This window comes from Plecotus auritus, assembly GCF_963455305.1.
Source record: "Plecotus auritus genome assembly, chromosome: 1".
Classification (NCBI taxonomy): Eukaryota; Metazoa; Chordata; class Mammalia; order Chiroptera; family Vespertilionidae; genus Plecotus; species Plecotus auritus.
Genome location: NC_137770.1, coordinates 116,358,536 through 116,374,777, shown reverse-complemented (window position 1 = coordinate 116,374,777; position 16,242 = coordinate 116,358,536). Strand labels below are relative to the sequence as shown.

The 16,242-nt window shown below is 40.1% G+C and overlaps 1 pseudogene across 1 annotated transcript; it reads right to left on the bottom strand.

Annotated features, from left to right (window-relative positions):
• Positions 1–11,340: 11,340 nt before the first annotated feature.
• LOC308253323 (histone H3.3A-like) lies at positions 11,341–11,755 on the bottom strand (annotated as a pseudogene). Its single transcript has one exon. The product of its transcript is annotated as a histone H3.3A-like (transcript).
• Between the last annotated feature and the right edge of the window lie 4,487 nt (positions 11,756–16,242).

Sequence of the window (16,242 nt, the reverse complement as noted above, 5' to 3'; positions counted from 1 at the left end):
CCAAGACTGAGACTCCACCCCATCCAAGCTGAGCACAGAGGCTATTGCAATTTGGCAAGTCTAATCCTATAAGGCTGTCTCCAGCACCGAACTTCTCCCAGCATAGACACAGCTGATCCTTACAGCCAACTGGCCCGGAGGTCAATTCTTCCCAGTGATACCAACAACAATAAAGACTTAATTACAACAAGGCTGTACACACAGTCCACAAAGGGGTGCACCAAGAGTGTCCACCTCAGGTTAACTGGGGAAGCAGACCCACTGGGCCATATTGGAAACCTAGCACAAATATCTACCTTACCAACTCAGGGAATCAGTGAAAATGCGGGGTCAAAGAATCAGATCACAAACGAAAGAAATGGAGGAAAACAAACGACTGGACATAGAATTCAAAACCACGGTTATAAGACTTTTTAAGAATGTCCTAGAAAAGGCCGATAAATATAACGAGACCCTCGAAGATATGAAAAAGGACCAACTAGAAATTAAACATACACTGACTGAAATAAAAAATATTATACAGAGACCCAGAAACAGAATAGAGAAACACAGAATCAAGTCAAAGAATTGAAATACAAAGAAGCAAAAAACACTCAACCAAAAAAGCAAAAAGCAAAAAAAAAATCCAAAAAGTTGAAGATAGTGTAAGAAGACTCTGGGACAACTTCAAGCGTACCAACATCAGAATTATGGGGGTGCCAGAAGAAGAGAGAGAGCAAGATACTGAAAACCTATTTGAAGAAATAATGACCGAAAACTTCCCCCACCTGGTGAAAGAAATAGATTTACAAGTCCAGGAAGCCCACAGAACCCCAAACAAAAGGAATCCAAAGAGGACCACACCAAGACACATCATAATTAAAATGCCAAGAGCAAAAGACAAAGAATATTAAAAGCAGCAAGAGAAAAACAGTTAATTACCTACAAGGGAGCACCCATACGACTGTCAGCTGACTTCTCAACAGAAACTATGCAGGCCAGACGGGAGTGGCAAGAAATTTTCAATGTGATGAATAGCAAGAACCTACAACCAAGATTACTCTACCCAGCAAAGCTATCATTCAGAATTGAAGGTCAGATAAAGAGCTTCACAGATAAGAAAAAGCTGAAGGAGTTCATCACCACCAAACCAGTATTATATGATATGCTGAAAGGTATTCTTAAAGAAGAGGAAGAAGAAAAAAGTAAAGATAAAAATTATGAACAACAAATACATATCTATCAACAAGGGAACCTAAAAATCAAGTGAATTAAAAACCTGAGGAACAGAATAATCTGGTGAATATAATAGAATCAGGGGCATAGAAAGGGAGTGGACTGATAATTCTCAGGGGGAAAGAGGTATGGGGGGTTCATGAAGAGAATGGACAAAAATCATACACCTATGGATGAGGACAGTGGGGGGGAGGTAAGGGCAGAAGGTGGGGTGGAAACTGGGTGGAGGGGAGCTATGGGGGGAAAAAGGAGAAATAATTGTAATAATCTGAATAAAGATTTATTTTTAAAAAAAAAGACATATGCATCTGTTCATCTCAGCATTATTTACAGTAGCCAAGATATGGAAGCAACCTAAATGTCCATCAATAGATGAATGGATAAAGAAGATGTAGTACATATGTATAATGGAATATTACTCAGCCATAAAAGAGAATTAAATCTTGCCATCTGCAGTAACATGGATGAAGCTAGAGGGTATTGTGCTGAGTGAAATAAGTCAGAAAAGGACAAATGTCAGATAATTTCATTTATATGTGGGATCTAAACAACAAAATAAGCAAACTAGTAGAACAGAAACAGACTTACAGATACAGAGGGCATTTTGATGGCTGCTAAATGGGAGGGGAGTTGGGGGATGGGTGAAAAGGGGAAGATATTTAGAAGTACAAATTAATCCTATATAATAAAGAGCTAATATGTTAATTAGACCAGAGGGCAGAACGACCTTCCAGAACGACCTTCCGGGACGACCAGTGGGCGGGGGATGGGGCCACAGGGCCGCAAGGCAGCTGGGGCTACGAGGGCCGAGCAGCCAGGCCTTTGAGGGCCCAGCCCTTTGCACGAATTTTGTGCATCGGGCCTCTAGTAGTTACAGAATAGTCATGGAGATGTAAAGTGCAGCACAGAGAATATAGTCAGTAATACTGTAATAACTACATATGGTGTCAGATGGGCACTACAGTTATCAGGGTGATCACTTCGTAAGTTATATAAATGTTTAATCGTTGGGTTGTACACCTGAAACTAATATAATACTGTACATCAACTGTGATTTAAAAATACAAAAATATTAGCAAACTGAATTCAAGAGCACATTAAAAGTATCATATACTATGATCAAGTGGGATTTATCCCTAGGACACAAAGATGGTTTAATATATACAAATCAATAAATGTGATACACCACATTAACAAAGTTAAAAATGAAAATTATATAATCATCTCAATAGATGCAGAAAAGCATTGACAAAATATAAAATCCTTTCATGATAAAAAAAAACAACACTCAACAAATTGACTATAGAAGGAACATACCTCAACATAATAAAAAACATATATGAAAAGCCTACAGCTAACATTATACTCAATGGTGAAAGGTAAAAAACTTTTTCTTTAAGATCAAGAACATCACAAGTTGCCCACTTTCACCATTCCTGCTCAACATAGTACTGGAAATTGGAAAGGAAGAAGTAAAAATGTCTTTGTTTGAAGATGATATAATCTTTATGGGATATCATTAGATTTTTAGATTTAGCAAATGAAAATATAGGATGTCCAGTTAAATTTGGATTTCAGATAAACAATTAAATTGTTTTTAATGTAAGTATGTCCCAAATATTGCATGAGACATACTTATACTAAAAAGTTATTAGAGCTCTTGAGGGCCAGCTTGGAAAGGGACTTATTAGATCTGTGCTGTAATGTGTTCCCTAAAAAATGCTCCTTTAAAACAATCAAAACAAAAATTACTAAGGAATGGTCCAATTGGCATGGCTCAGTGGTTGAATGTTGACCTATGAATCAGGAGGTCACAGTTCAATTCCCAGTCAGGGCATATGCCCAGATTGTGGGCTCGATCCCTAGTGGGGGCATGCAGGAGGCAGCCAAACGATGATTCTCTCTCATCATTGATGTTTCTATCTCTCTCTCTCTCCCCTCCCTTCGTCTTAGTAATTAAAAAAATTACTAAGGAATGAAAAAAAATCATTTGACAATGACATGATAAACAGGTTTAGTAAAGGATTGCTTAATGAACTCTCTAAAGTGTTAATAAAAGAGAGAACAACAAAGGAGCCTAGTAGATCCTAGGATAACAAAATACAGCAGTGAGACTCAGCAGAAATACTTGAAAATCAATATTGTCCTTGAGATATACCCAGCAGCAAAGTGGAAGTTATCAATAATGGGCACACAGTAGGTCAACATTGAGTGCTCAAGAATTGAGGGTCCTGTGGGATTGCCACCATGTGGGGCCTTCATTTTGAAGAAAATTTAAAATAGAGACTAACTGAAAGACAGAAATGAATTTATTAAACTTGCCAAGCAATAGAGACCTGCATTTATTTGGAAATACAGTCTTTCCCAAATAACCCTTTAGCCAGTTTTATATATTACACTTAGTATGCACAGATGATTCTAATTGGCCCGTAGACCAAATATGAACAGCTTCAACATTCTATAAGACTTGTTTATCCTGGCCTCCTGGTCCCTGATGTAATTTTTAAAATTGAGATATAATACATATACCATAATATTCACCCTTTTAAAGTCTCTAATTCAGTGTTTTCTTTTCTATAGTCATGAAGTCGTGCAGCCATCACCACTAATTCCAGATCGTTTTTCTCAACTCAAAAAGAAACTCTGTACCCATTAGCAGGTATTCTCCATTCCTCCATATAATATGTGGTCTGGTTTCTTTCACTTAGGATAATGTTTTCAAGGTTCATCCATGTTACAGTATGTATCAATGCTTCATTGTTCTTAAGTTTGAATAATATTCCATTGTGGATATTACACATTTTGTTTATTCAGTCATTAGGTGATGAACATTTGAGTTATTTCTATTATTTTAGCTATTATGAATAACATTGTTATGAGCATTTATGAGCAAGTTTTTGTGTGGACATATGTTTTAATTCTCTTGGTTGTATATCGAAGAGTAGAATTTCTAGGTCACATGGTAACTCTATATTTAAACTTTTGAGGAGCTGTTTTACAAAGCATCGACATCATTTTACATTTCCACAGTAATATATGTGTTTCTTTTTGCAGACACTAAAGTATATCATGCTTCCTTAAAAAGACACTCAGAAGCCTCCAAAATGAGGCAAACACAGATTATTCATGAGAACTTCCATGAGGGATAACTGATTCCATCTTCATGGGTACTCTGCAGCTACAATTCTCACAGTGGGAACAGCACAACTAGAAAAGATTCAAAGTTGTCTCTGACCTACCAAAGTAACATATGATCCCACTTCTGTTCTAAAGTCCAACAAGTTAGTTTAAATTCATTGACTAAAGTTGTCAGACAATCATACAGTCTGTGATTTCCTCTTGGTAAAACAAGGGGAAGTCTGGGCTATAGCAAATACTACTTGCCGCAACTATGTAAATAAATCCAAGGAAAATATAAAAAGCCACTTGACTCCCTACAATAGGCCCAAATGAATTCTGGAACATGTTTTCATTGCCTGGGTTTTAATAGTTTAGGTCCTTGGCTTCCAGGCCTATCAAAATACTAATAGTCATTTTGATTCTGATAATTGCTTATGTTACAATTGGCCAATATAGCCTGTCTAGAATCTTAAGTACTGGTAGGCCCTACTAGTGGGGTAGCCATTGTCACAACAGATGGTCCAATAACATCCTGCAACAGAAGAAGAAAAGATTAACCCTGGTTCAATTATAGGCTACAGTCAATTACAGAAGTGTATGCTCTTCTTAATCAGCAGCGTGATCTTAGCAAAATCTTGGCAATGATGAAAATCTGGATGAATGTTCTGAGGCCTAACTTTGTTTGTACTTGACCAAAAAAGAGGACTGAAAAAGAACAGACCCTAATTGCTGGAACTGATCTGATGCTCGCAGCTAGACCTCAGTATTTTTATAAGGTGGCCTGATGCTCATTGGCCACTTTGTTCTCAGTTCTTTTTCTCATGCAAGGTTATTTTGAGAAGATGATAAAACAAAAATAAAGCCACTTTCATAGAGACAGAATGTATGTGGGGAGGAGAATAAGGAGTTATTGTTAGTGGGTATAGAGTTTCAGTGCTGTAGGGATGGATGTTAGTGACCATTGCATAATATTGTGAATATATTTAATACCATGAACTGTACACTTAAAATGGTTAAGATGTTAATTTTATGTATACTTTACCAAAAGTTAAAAAATGTAAAAAAAAAACAAGACCACTTCATAGTTTTGTTTAAGCACAGGTAAAAGCAAGGTCACAGAGATACCCACTAAATATCCAATCAGAGAATTGTCCCCATTTTCTGACAGCATCCAATCTAGAGCTAATGCTCCCCTAAATCTTTCAACCAAAGCCTAAATCCTATAATAAGTTTTTCCTAATATCCTCTTATTGAGATACCTTACAGTTTTCTGTGGTGTGTGTTCTTCCTAGCTGCAATGAATAATAAACCACTTATTTAACTACAGGTGTGTTCTTTTTTTTTTTTCTTCTAGTTTATATGGTCTTTTTTTAAAATATATATTTTATTGAAACATCAATGAGAGAGAAACATCAATCAGCTGCCTCCTGCACACTCCCCACCGGGTATGTGCCCGCAACCATGGTACATGCCCTTGACCGGAATGGAACCTGGGACCCTTGAGTCCGCAGGCCGACACTCTATCCACTGAGCCAAACCGGTTAGGGCTATATGGTCTTTTGATTAATACTTGCCTAAACTTCAGGAGGGCTGTTTTTAAAAAATATATATTTTTATTGATTTCAGAGAGGGAGGGAGAGGGAGAGATAGAAACATCAATGGTGAGAGAGAATCATTGATTGGCTGCCTCCTGCATGCCCCCAACTGGGGATCAAGCCCGCAACCCGGCATGTGCCCCTGACCAGAATCGAACCTGGGACCCTTCAGTCCACAGACCAATGCTCTATCCATTGAGCCAAAACGGTTTGTTCTTCATAGTCTTTGGCTGAAGGGCATTGACAATATATATGAATTATATTTCTAAAAAAGCAAAGAGCAATACAAGTTACTCTTTGCATGTGTTACTCAATACATGTGTTCTTTTCTTTATTTTATAAAGTAAGCATTCTTGTAACCACACCCAGCTTTAGAAATAGAACTTTATCTCCACATGTCCCATTTCAATTGTAACCCATTCCCTCCCCACAAAAGTACCCATTCTCTAGACCAGCTGTGGGCAAACTACAGCCACGCCGGCCCGTTCGGCTGTTCTATCCGGCCCGCGGAGCCGAAAAAGCGGAGGGTTCTCTTGCTCTCCCCTCCGCTCCTTCACCAGCAGCAGTGTTAACATGGCAACGTCGGGAAACACGGCCGCAGCTCCTTCTCTGAGTGGGCGGATTTATATCCGCCCATTAAATACGCCCATTCAGTAGAAGGAACAACCTCTCAATCTTCCAGAGGCTCCTTGTAATGCCCGCGGACGTGTCCCCTGACATCACCCTGGGAATGCGTAGACACGTTATCGTGGTGATGTAGGGAGACACGACCCTGGAGAGCACAGTATCAGAGCCTTTCTGAGGTAAGATTAAGAGCTCTACTCAAACACAATTTTTTCCTGTTCCCACATTCTGTACATCACAATGACTTGTTAATAAAACAACAAAGACTTTCAGCTTTTAGGGCTTGTATCCACTGCAGTTTTTTTTTCCCCACTGTGGACGCGCGCAACAGGGAAAAAGACACACAGAGGACATGTCACACTAGCCATGCTGCGGCTGCATTATTTTGCTGATACGGATGCGGTATCAGTAACGCTACCGTGGCCACTAACCGCATGTGTTAGCGGCAAAACAAATGCAATTTGCGCTGCGTTTGCTTCTCCCCCTTGCGCCTGTAAAAATGCGTGCTACAGGGCATTTGTGTTAACATGCACCACTGCACATTAGCATCAACGCAAACATGATGGAAACCTGTGTACCCTAGCTGCGCTGCATTGCTGTACTGCACCACACTGCAACGGCAGCACGGCTAGTGTGAACGAACCCTAATTCAGTTGGTTGAACAAAAAGGTTGTATAGAAATGTGAAGAACTAAAGATTTTATCACAAAACGCTTAATTTCAGGGTTTCAGAAGTAATTGGACAAATGAAAAACTGAAAATCAAATGTTCATATCTAATACTTGGATGAAACCCTTTCCTGGTAATGACAGCCTGAAGTCTTGTACTTATGGACATCACCAGATGCTGGGTTTTCTCCTTTGTAATGCTCTGCCAGGCTGTCACAGTAGGGGGATATATATAAATATCCTGCCATTTCCACCTTTTAATAAGAAAAACTGTTGCAATAGGCATTTAAAAGTGGCACTTGGTTGTTTTTATAGAGTCCAGTGGATGCAATCTGACATTGATAATGGGCTCTTTCACACTATGTGCACTGCGGCTGTATTTTGCCAGTAACGTAAGTGCTAGTGGTAACTACTGGTTACCCATGTTTTGCACTGCCCTAGCACCTCCCATACAAGTGTGTCTGGAAGACACAGCAATGTGCAGCTATGTGTGTTACCATAAACAAAGGGCCTGTGTGAAAGATACACAGGTTTCCTATGGAGGAAAGGGGTTGTTCTCTATGGTCAGGGTGTGCCTCTGTCCCATGTCTGAACTTTTTCAGATGATTTTGTTATATATATATATTTTTAGAAGACCAAAAATGTTATAGTAGAGCAAATTTAATCACTTGTTTTTATACTTTACTGTCTTATTTTAGTAAAGAATTTAATAAAAGAATGGTACTGTTGGTTTTAGCCCAATATTAAACATGAGTGGACCAAAGAAAAGGAAAATGGACAGTGAATGCCGAGTGTTTAAGAGGGAGTGGACAACAAAATATTTTTTCACCGAAGTCCGATCAATGCCGGTATGTCTGATATGCCAGGAAACACTTGCAGTCTTCAAAGAGTACAATCTCAGCCGTCACTTTGCCACAAAGCATGGCAACTATGCTAGCAAGCAGTCACCTCAAGAACGGGAGGCTACTGCACAGAGGTTGATGGCTAAATTACAGGCTCAGCAAAATGTCTTTCACAGACAAACTGCAATTCAAGAGACAACTACCAAAGCAAGTTTTATGCTATCATTCAAATTAGCAAAAGCTAGCAAACCTCTCTCTGAAGGCGAGTTTTTGAAAGAATGTGTGATAGAGACAGCAGGTCTCTTGTGTCCAGAGAGCAAAGGCAAGTTTGAAAAACTCAGCTTATCACGCAGGACAGTGACTCGTCGAGTGGAACTGATTGATGAAGACTTGGCCAGCAAGTTAAATAGTAAAGCAGAGTTCTTTAAGTTTTATTCACTAGCATTGGATGAAAGTAATGACGTAAAGGACACTGCTCAGCTCTTAATTTTTATCCGAGGGATTAGTGACAATTTTGAAATTACGGAGGAGTTTCTAGCCATGAAGCCACTGAAAGGAAAAACACGGGAAGAGGACTTGTATGACCGGGTGTCTACTGTCATCGAGAAAATGAAGCTACCATGGAGTAAACTTGCTAATGTCACGACAGATGGATCTCCAAATTTAACTGGAAAAAATGTTGGGACTGCTAAAAAGAATTCAGGATAAAGTGAAAGAGGAGAACCCTAACCAAGATGTTATTTTTCTTCACTGTATTATTCACCAGGAATCATTGTGCAAGTCTATATTACAACTTAATCATGTTGTTAATTCAGTCGTAAAGCTTGTTAATTTCATTCGAGCAAAGGGACTTCAGCACCATCAGTTTATTAAGTTTCTGGAGGAAACTGATGCGGATCACCACGACTTACTTTACCACTCTCGTGTCTGCTGGTTGAGTTTGGGCAAAGTTTTCCAACGAGTGTGGGAGCTCAAAGAAGAGACTGGTGCATTTTTGAAATTAAAGGGGAAGTCTGACGAATTTACTGAGCTGAGTGACAAGAATTGGCTGTGTGACTTTGCATTTGCTGTAGATATATTTTCACATTTGAATGAGCTAAATGTGAAGCTACAGGGAAAAGATCAGTATGTACATGACATGTGCACTAATGTGAAAGCCTTTAAATCGAAGCTGATTTTCTTTTCCAGACAAATTTCAGACAAAGTCTTCACTCATTTTGCCACACTAGCCACACAGAAGGAGACCATCCAAAATGTGAAGAAATACAGCAAATCACTGGATGACCTGCATGCAGAATTCTGTCGTCGGTTTTCTGATGTTGAAAAAATTGACCAGTCACTTCAACTGGTGGCCTGTCCTTCGTCACAAAACCCTGAAACAGCACCAGAAGAGGTGCAACTGGAACTCATCGATCTTCAGTCTGACTTTGTCCTAAAGGAGAAATTCAGCTCTCTTGAACTAAGAGACTTTTATGCTTCACTTAATGAAGCCACTTTTCCAAACATCCAGAGGATGGCACAGAAGATACTGGTGCTGTTTGGGTCAACCTATGTTTGTGAGCAGACATTTAGCGTCATGAACATCAACAAAGCCCCTCACAGATCCAGCTTAACTGACAAACACCTCAGATCTATCCTGAGAATAGCCACAACAAAACTAACTCCAGACTTCGATGCATTAGCTAAAAAAGGAGACCAACAACACTGTTCCCACTGAAGTTGATGTTTTAAAGACCAAAAACCTTTCAACCCAGTCTACATTGCCATCTACATCTATGTCCCGGGCATAATTTGGAAGTTGCACTAAAGAAAATGTTTAATTTACTGTTTACACATTTTGTTCTTTTCTATTTGTTTTAGTTTTAAATTATTTTATTATATTTAAGTTTAATTTGAAAGGCTTTTGTACCTATCCTTTGTTAGGCAATTTTATTTTGCCTTTGCCATCTTCAATATAAGGTATGTTATTGTGCTATGATTCCTCCATTTTTTGAAGTTTCAAATTATAATAATTAGTGTTTACATTCTTCTTGTTAAAATGTTTGAAATGAATAAAACTATTGAAATAAAAAAAAAGACCGTACCCTTTTATGTAATGATGTTTACTTTGAATTTATATTAGTTCACACAAACACTCCATCCATGCTTTTGTTCCGGCCCTCCGGTCCAGTTTAAGAACCCATTGTGGCCCTCGAGTCAAAACGTTTGCCCACCCCTGCTCTAGACTCTTATAGTAATAATTTCCTTGTTCATTATAGATTTATCACCAATTGTGTATTGTTCATTTCCTAAAATTTGATATGTCTTTTAATTCTCTCTATATTTTTATTGATTTTAGACAGAGGAAGGGAGAGAGAGGAAAGGAGAAGGGAGGAGAGGAGAAACATTGGTTAGTTGCCTTCTGCATGCATCCCAACTGGGTATCAAACCTGCAACCTGGGTATGTGCCCTGACTGGGAATCGAACCTGCCAACCTTTTGTGTACAGGACGACCACCAACTGAGCCACCACAACCAAGGCTTAATCCACAAGTTTTCCTCCATTCCTTTCTTTTCCTTATAGTTATTCTGTTAAAGAACCCAAGCCTTTAGACTAGAGTTCTCAGAAGTCTGAATTTTACTGATCACACACTTATGTTTCCATTCAGCATGTTTCTTCATTCTCTGAATTTATTAAAAATTGGCAGCTGGATCCAGAGGTTTGGTCGGACTCTAGTTCAATCCCTTGAAATATGGTAGGTAGTGGTGGGTTCTTTCATCAGGAACCACATGCCTGGCTTTCTCTGTTTTTATGCTAGCAGTTGTTGGGTGCTAGGCCCAGATTCATTAATTTATTGGTGGCTGCAAAATAGTGACATTCTAATTCTGTTATTTGTTTTTAATTTATTAATTGGAATACTTTTATTAACAAATACTTTTTTTTTGCCATCAATAAGAAATTTGCTTGTTTTAAAAAAAATCCAAATGCTGGCATTGTCCAGAAAAACTTAACAGGTTTATTTATATTGTTATAAAGTTGAACTGCTGAAACTTGTTCACGGAAACATCTGACTTGCATTAATGCTTTATGTCCCCGCCTTTATATTTAAAAAATTCACACACAAATGCAAATGGAAAAACTGCCAATACCTGATTTCTGTCCCCTATTTTCAACTTGCAATCATATACTTAGGTACCTTTTGACCCCATGGAAAAAATACCTAACGTTCAGAACTACCAATAACAGGAAGAAGAGAAATTTTTTAAAAGAATGAAATGTTTTCCATCATAGTGGATTCTTAAGCACGTTCTCCACTATGCGGCGTGCTAGCTGGATGTCTTTGGGCATAATTGTTAGACGTTTGGCATGGATAGCACGCAGGTAGGTGTCTTCAAAAAGGCCAACCAGATAGGCCTCACTTGCCTCCTGCAAAGCACCAATCGCTGCACTTTGGAAGCGCAGGTGTGTTTTGAAGTCCTGAGCAGTTTCTCACACCAGACGCTGGAAGGGAAGTTTGTGAATCAGAAGTTCAGTGGACTTCTGATAACGTCTAATTTCACGAAGTGCCACAGTACTGGGCCTGTAACTACGAGGTTTCTTCACCCCTCCAGTGGAGGGCGCACTCTTTCGAGCGGCTTTGGTAGCCAGCTGCTTCCTCGGGGCTTTGCCCCCCTCCCCGTCGATTTGCCAGCAGTCTGCTTGGTATGAGCCATGGTCCAGAGACCTCTTTACTTACCCCCCTTCTCCTTCGGCTGGAGCTCGGCAAGCTGGAGGCGTTGGAGAGCGACCGCGGCTGCGAACACCAACTAATATTTTTATCTCTTTTTAATTATCTGTAGGTATAGTTCATGTAGAAATGGTAGAATAAATGCTTGCTTTTTGCCTTGGTTTTTCACTTTTCAATATAGTAGGTTGGTTCCTCTGAAGATAATCAACTGATTTTTTATGAGCTCATGGATTCAAACATATTTGATGGGTTTTAATCAGTGGAAATATTTTTATGACACTCAAATTGTTCTATCTTTGGCCAGTTGGAGCCTTTTCCATAGGCTCCTGAATGGCTTAATCCACTTATGGTCATCTTGTGGCATCTTTGCTTTGTGGTATGTACAACTGTTTTAAGCTCAACTTTTACATTTCTTGACCCTTATCTGTAACCAGTGTTTCTCCAAGAAACCCTGGATGGTAGTATAGGCATTAGGAATGCTCATTGCTATGAGTTGGTCATTGTTTCTTTTTTTTTTTCTCTAATAAATCTTTATTCAGATTATTACAATTGTTTCTCCTTTTTTTCCCCATAGCTCCCCTCCACCCGGTTCCCACCCCACCTTCTGCCCTTACCTCCCCCGCACTGTCCTCATCCATAGGTGTATGATTTTTATCCAGTCTCTTCCTGAACGCCCCCATACCCCTTTCCCCCTGAGAATTATCAGTCCACTCCCTTTCTATGCCCCTGAATCTATTATATTCACCAGATTATTCTGTTCCTCAGGTTTTTAATTCACTTGATTTTTAGGTTCACTTGTTGATAGATATGTATTTGTTGTTCATAATTTTTATCCTTACTTTTTTCTTCTTCCTCTTCTTTAAGAATACCTTTCAGCATTTCATATAATACTGGTTTGGTGGTGATGAACTCCTTTAGCTTTTTCTTATCTGTGAAGCTCTTTATCTGCCCTTCAATTCTGAATGATAGCTTTGCTGGGTAGAGTAATCTTGGTTGTAGGTTCTTGCTGTTCATCACTTTGAATATTTCTTGCCACTCCCGTCTGGCCTGCATAGTTTCTGTTGAGAAATCAGCTGACAATCATATGAGTGCTCCCTTGTAGGTAATTAACTGTTTTTCTCTTGTTGCTTTTAATATTCTTTGTCTTTTGCTCTTGGCATTTTAATTATGATGTGTCTTGGTGTGGTCCTCTTTGGATTCCTTTTGTTTGGGGTTCTGTGCGCTTCCTGGACTTGTAAGTCTATTTCTTTCACCAGGTGGGGGAAGTTTTCAGTCATTATTTCTTCAAATAGGTTTTCAGTATCTTGCTCTCTCTCTTCTTCTGGCACCCCCATAATCCTGATGTTGGTACGCTTGAAGTTGTCCCAGAGTCTTCTTACACTATTTTCAACTTTTTGGATTTTTTTTTCTTTTTGCTTTTTCAGTTGAGTGTTTTTTGCTTCTTTGTATTTCAATTCTTTGACTTGAGTCTTGTGTTCCTCTAGTCTGTTGTTGGGTCTCTGTATAATATTTTTTATTTCAGTCAGTGTATGCTTAATTTCTAGTTGGTCCTTTTTCATATCTTCGAGAGTCTCGTTATATTTATCAGCCTTTTGTAGGATATTCTTGAAAAGCCTTATAACCGTGGTTTTGAATTCTATATCCAGTCATTTGTTTTCCTCCATTTCTTTTGTTTGTGATCTGTTTCTTTGTCACCGCATTTTCACTGCTTCCCTGAGATGGTAGGGTAGCTTTGTGTGCTAGGTTTCCTATATGGCCCAGTGGGTCGGCCTCCCCAGTTAACCTGAGGTGGATACTCTTAGTGCACCCCTTTGTGGACTGTGTGTACAGCCTTGTTGTAGTTAAGTCTTGATTGTTGTTGGTATCACTGGGAGGAATTGACCTCCAGGCCAGTTGGCTGTGAGGATCATCTGTGTCTACGCTGGGAGAAGTTCGGTGCTGGAGACAGCCTTATAGGATTAGACTTGCCAAATTGCAAAAGCCTCTGTGCTCAGCTTGGATGGGGTGGAGTCTCAGGGCGGAGCAGACAGTCTTGGCTTCCCCTCAGCCTTGCCCTTGTGCGCGTGCCTCCAGACCTCTGCCTTCCCCAGCTCCCTAGTCTCCGCCCTAGAGTCCAGATTCCCCCCGCAGGAGCGTGGGTCCCCAGGGGCTCGCCTGGAACTGGGGTTCAGTGCAGTCAGAACTGGGGCTCAGTGCAGCAGGAGCTTCCGACTCCCTTCTGCTAGGGAAAGCCTGTGGCAACCTCTGCAGTCTTTGTGCACACTGGTGCGCGCGCCTCCAGACCCCTGCCCGCCGGGGATCCCCCGGGTCTCCCGAGTCTCCTGGTGCCTTTCTCTCTACCTGACAGTCCAGACTCTCCTTGTATGAGCCTGGGTCCACGGGGTTTTGCCCGGAACTGGGGTTCAGTGCAGTTGGGGGCTTCCTTCCCCCTCCCACCAGAGAAAGTCAGCCAGGCTCTCAGCCACCCTTCTTCTCTGCATGCACAAAGACCCTTTGCCGTACCTCCAATTCTCTGTGAGCTTTTCTCTTTCCTTCTAGTTGTAGAATTTCCACTCAGCCAGCTTTCCTGTGGTTCTGGATGGTGTCCGTTCTGTCTTAGTTATAGTTTTGAAATTGTTGTGTGAGGCAGCAGTTTAGGTGCTTTCCTATGCCGCCATCTTGGTTTCTCTCCTGGTCATTGTTTCTAACACTTAGAAATATATATACATAACGTCTACACTAATAAAAGAGAAAGATGCAAATTGACCATACCTTCATGACGCCCACCAGCCAATCAGGAGTGAGTATGCAACTTAACCCAATGAAGATGATGGGTTAATTTGCATACTCAGGCATTGAGCGGCCGGGGGTGGGGCCATGGCAGCTCTGGGCCTCTGGGCAGTTTGGGAAGGTAGAAAGGTGGCTCCGGGCCGGAGCGAAGGCAGTGCTGGCAGCCAGGGGAAGGAAGGCCCATTCTTGTACTAATCTTCGTGCATCAGGCCTCTAGTATTTATATAACATATATACCTTTTATGCTTTTTAAAAAAATATATTTGTTATTGATTTCAGAGGAAAGGAGAGGGAGAGAGAGATAGAAACATCAATGATGAGAGAGAATCATTGGTTGGCTGCCTTCGGCATGCACTGGGAATCGAACCGTGACCTCCTGGTTCATAGGTCGACTCTCAACCACTGAGCCACACTGGCTGGGCAACACATATACCTTTTAACTTAACCTTTTCTATATTACATCTGTATCTCTTTTTTTCCATACCAAAAATCCTGGTTCTCAAGGATACAGGGGATTAGGAATTAGAATAGTCTCATTATTAATTGCTCATTTATTTTACCCTGAAATTACCATATAGTCTCAAAATAGAAATACTAATATTATTACCAATATGATTATTGAGAACTTACATAAATTGTGCATATACTATCCCCATTCCTTTCTCACTATTTTTTAAGAAAAATGGTTGACAAACTCTTTCATTTTTTAGTGTTTTAGTTTAAACTGCATAATTCAGTGGTTTTTAGTATATGCTGTACACCTGAAAATAATATTGAATGTAAACTATAATTGAAAAATAGCATAAAAAGCTATACAATCATCACCATTATATAATTCTGGGATATTTCCATCACTCCTAAAAGAAACCCTGTTATTTCATCCCCTGGTCCCTGGCAACCACTAATGTACTTTCTGTCTCTATGAATTTGCATGTTCTAGACATTTCATATAACTGGAATTATATAATATGTGGCCATTTGTGTCTGGTTTCTTTCATTTAGCATGATGTTCTCAGGCTCATCTGTGTTATAGCACAGGAAACAAGTTATTTTTTAAGTAAAAAAATGAATCAGTACAAGAATGATTGGGCATCTTTAGCTCAGTGGATAGAGCATCAGCCTGTGGACTGAAGGGTCCCGGGTTTGATTCCGGTCAAGGGCATGTACTTTGGTTGTGGGCTTGATCCCCAGTAGGAGGCATGCAGGAGGCAGCCGATCGATGATTCTCTCTCATCATTGATGATTCTATCTCTCTCTCCCTCTCCCTTTCTCTCTGAAATCAATAAAAATATATTTTAAAAAAGAAATCTGGGCCACAGTCTGCTTGTGTGGCTGACAACCAAAGGCCTTGTTCTCCATCTATGATTAGTCTTGGGTTCTAATATGGCTGCAGGACCTGAGCCAGATATGACTAGTGAGGAATAGACCACAACTTTTGAACCTCTCTCTCTCTCTCCACACTGACCAGAACCTACCCAAGTGAGACTACCTTCAAGGAAGGCTATGCACAGTTGTCCCCAGGACCCAGTAATCTTTCCCAACATCCCTCACCCCAAGGCTCTGAACCTCACCTACCTATATATATCTGCCTGATCACAATGAGTAGGATAATGTGTTTATGAGTCAGCAACTTGGGAGGCTCTCAAAGGCAGGGGCCATGTTTTACTCACTTTATACCCCCCCGCCCAGTGCCTGGTCCAGAGA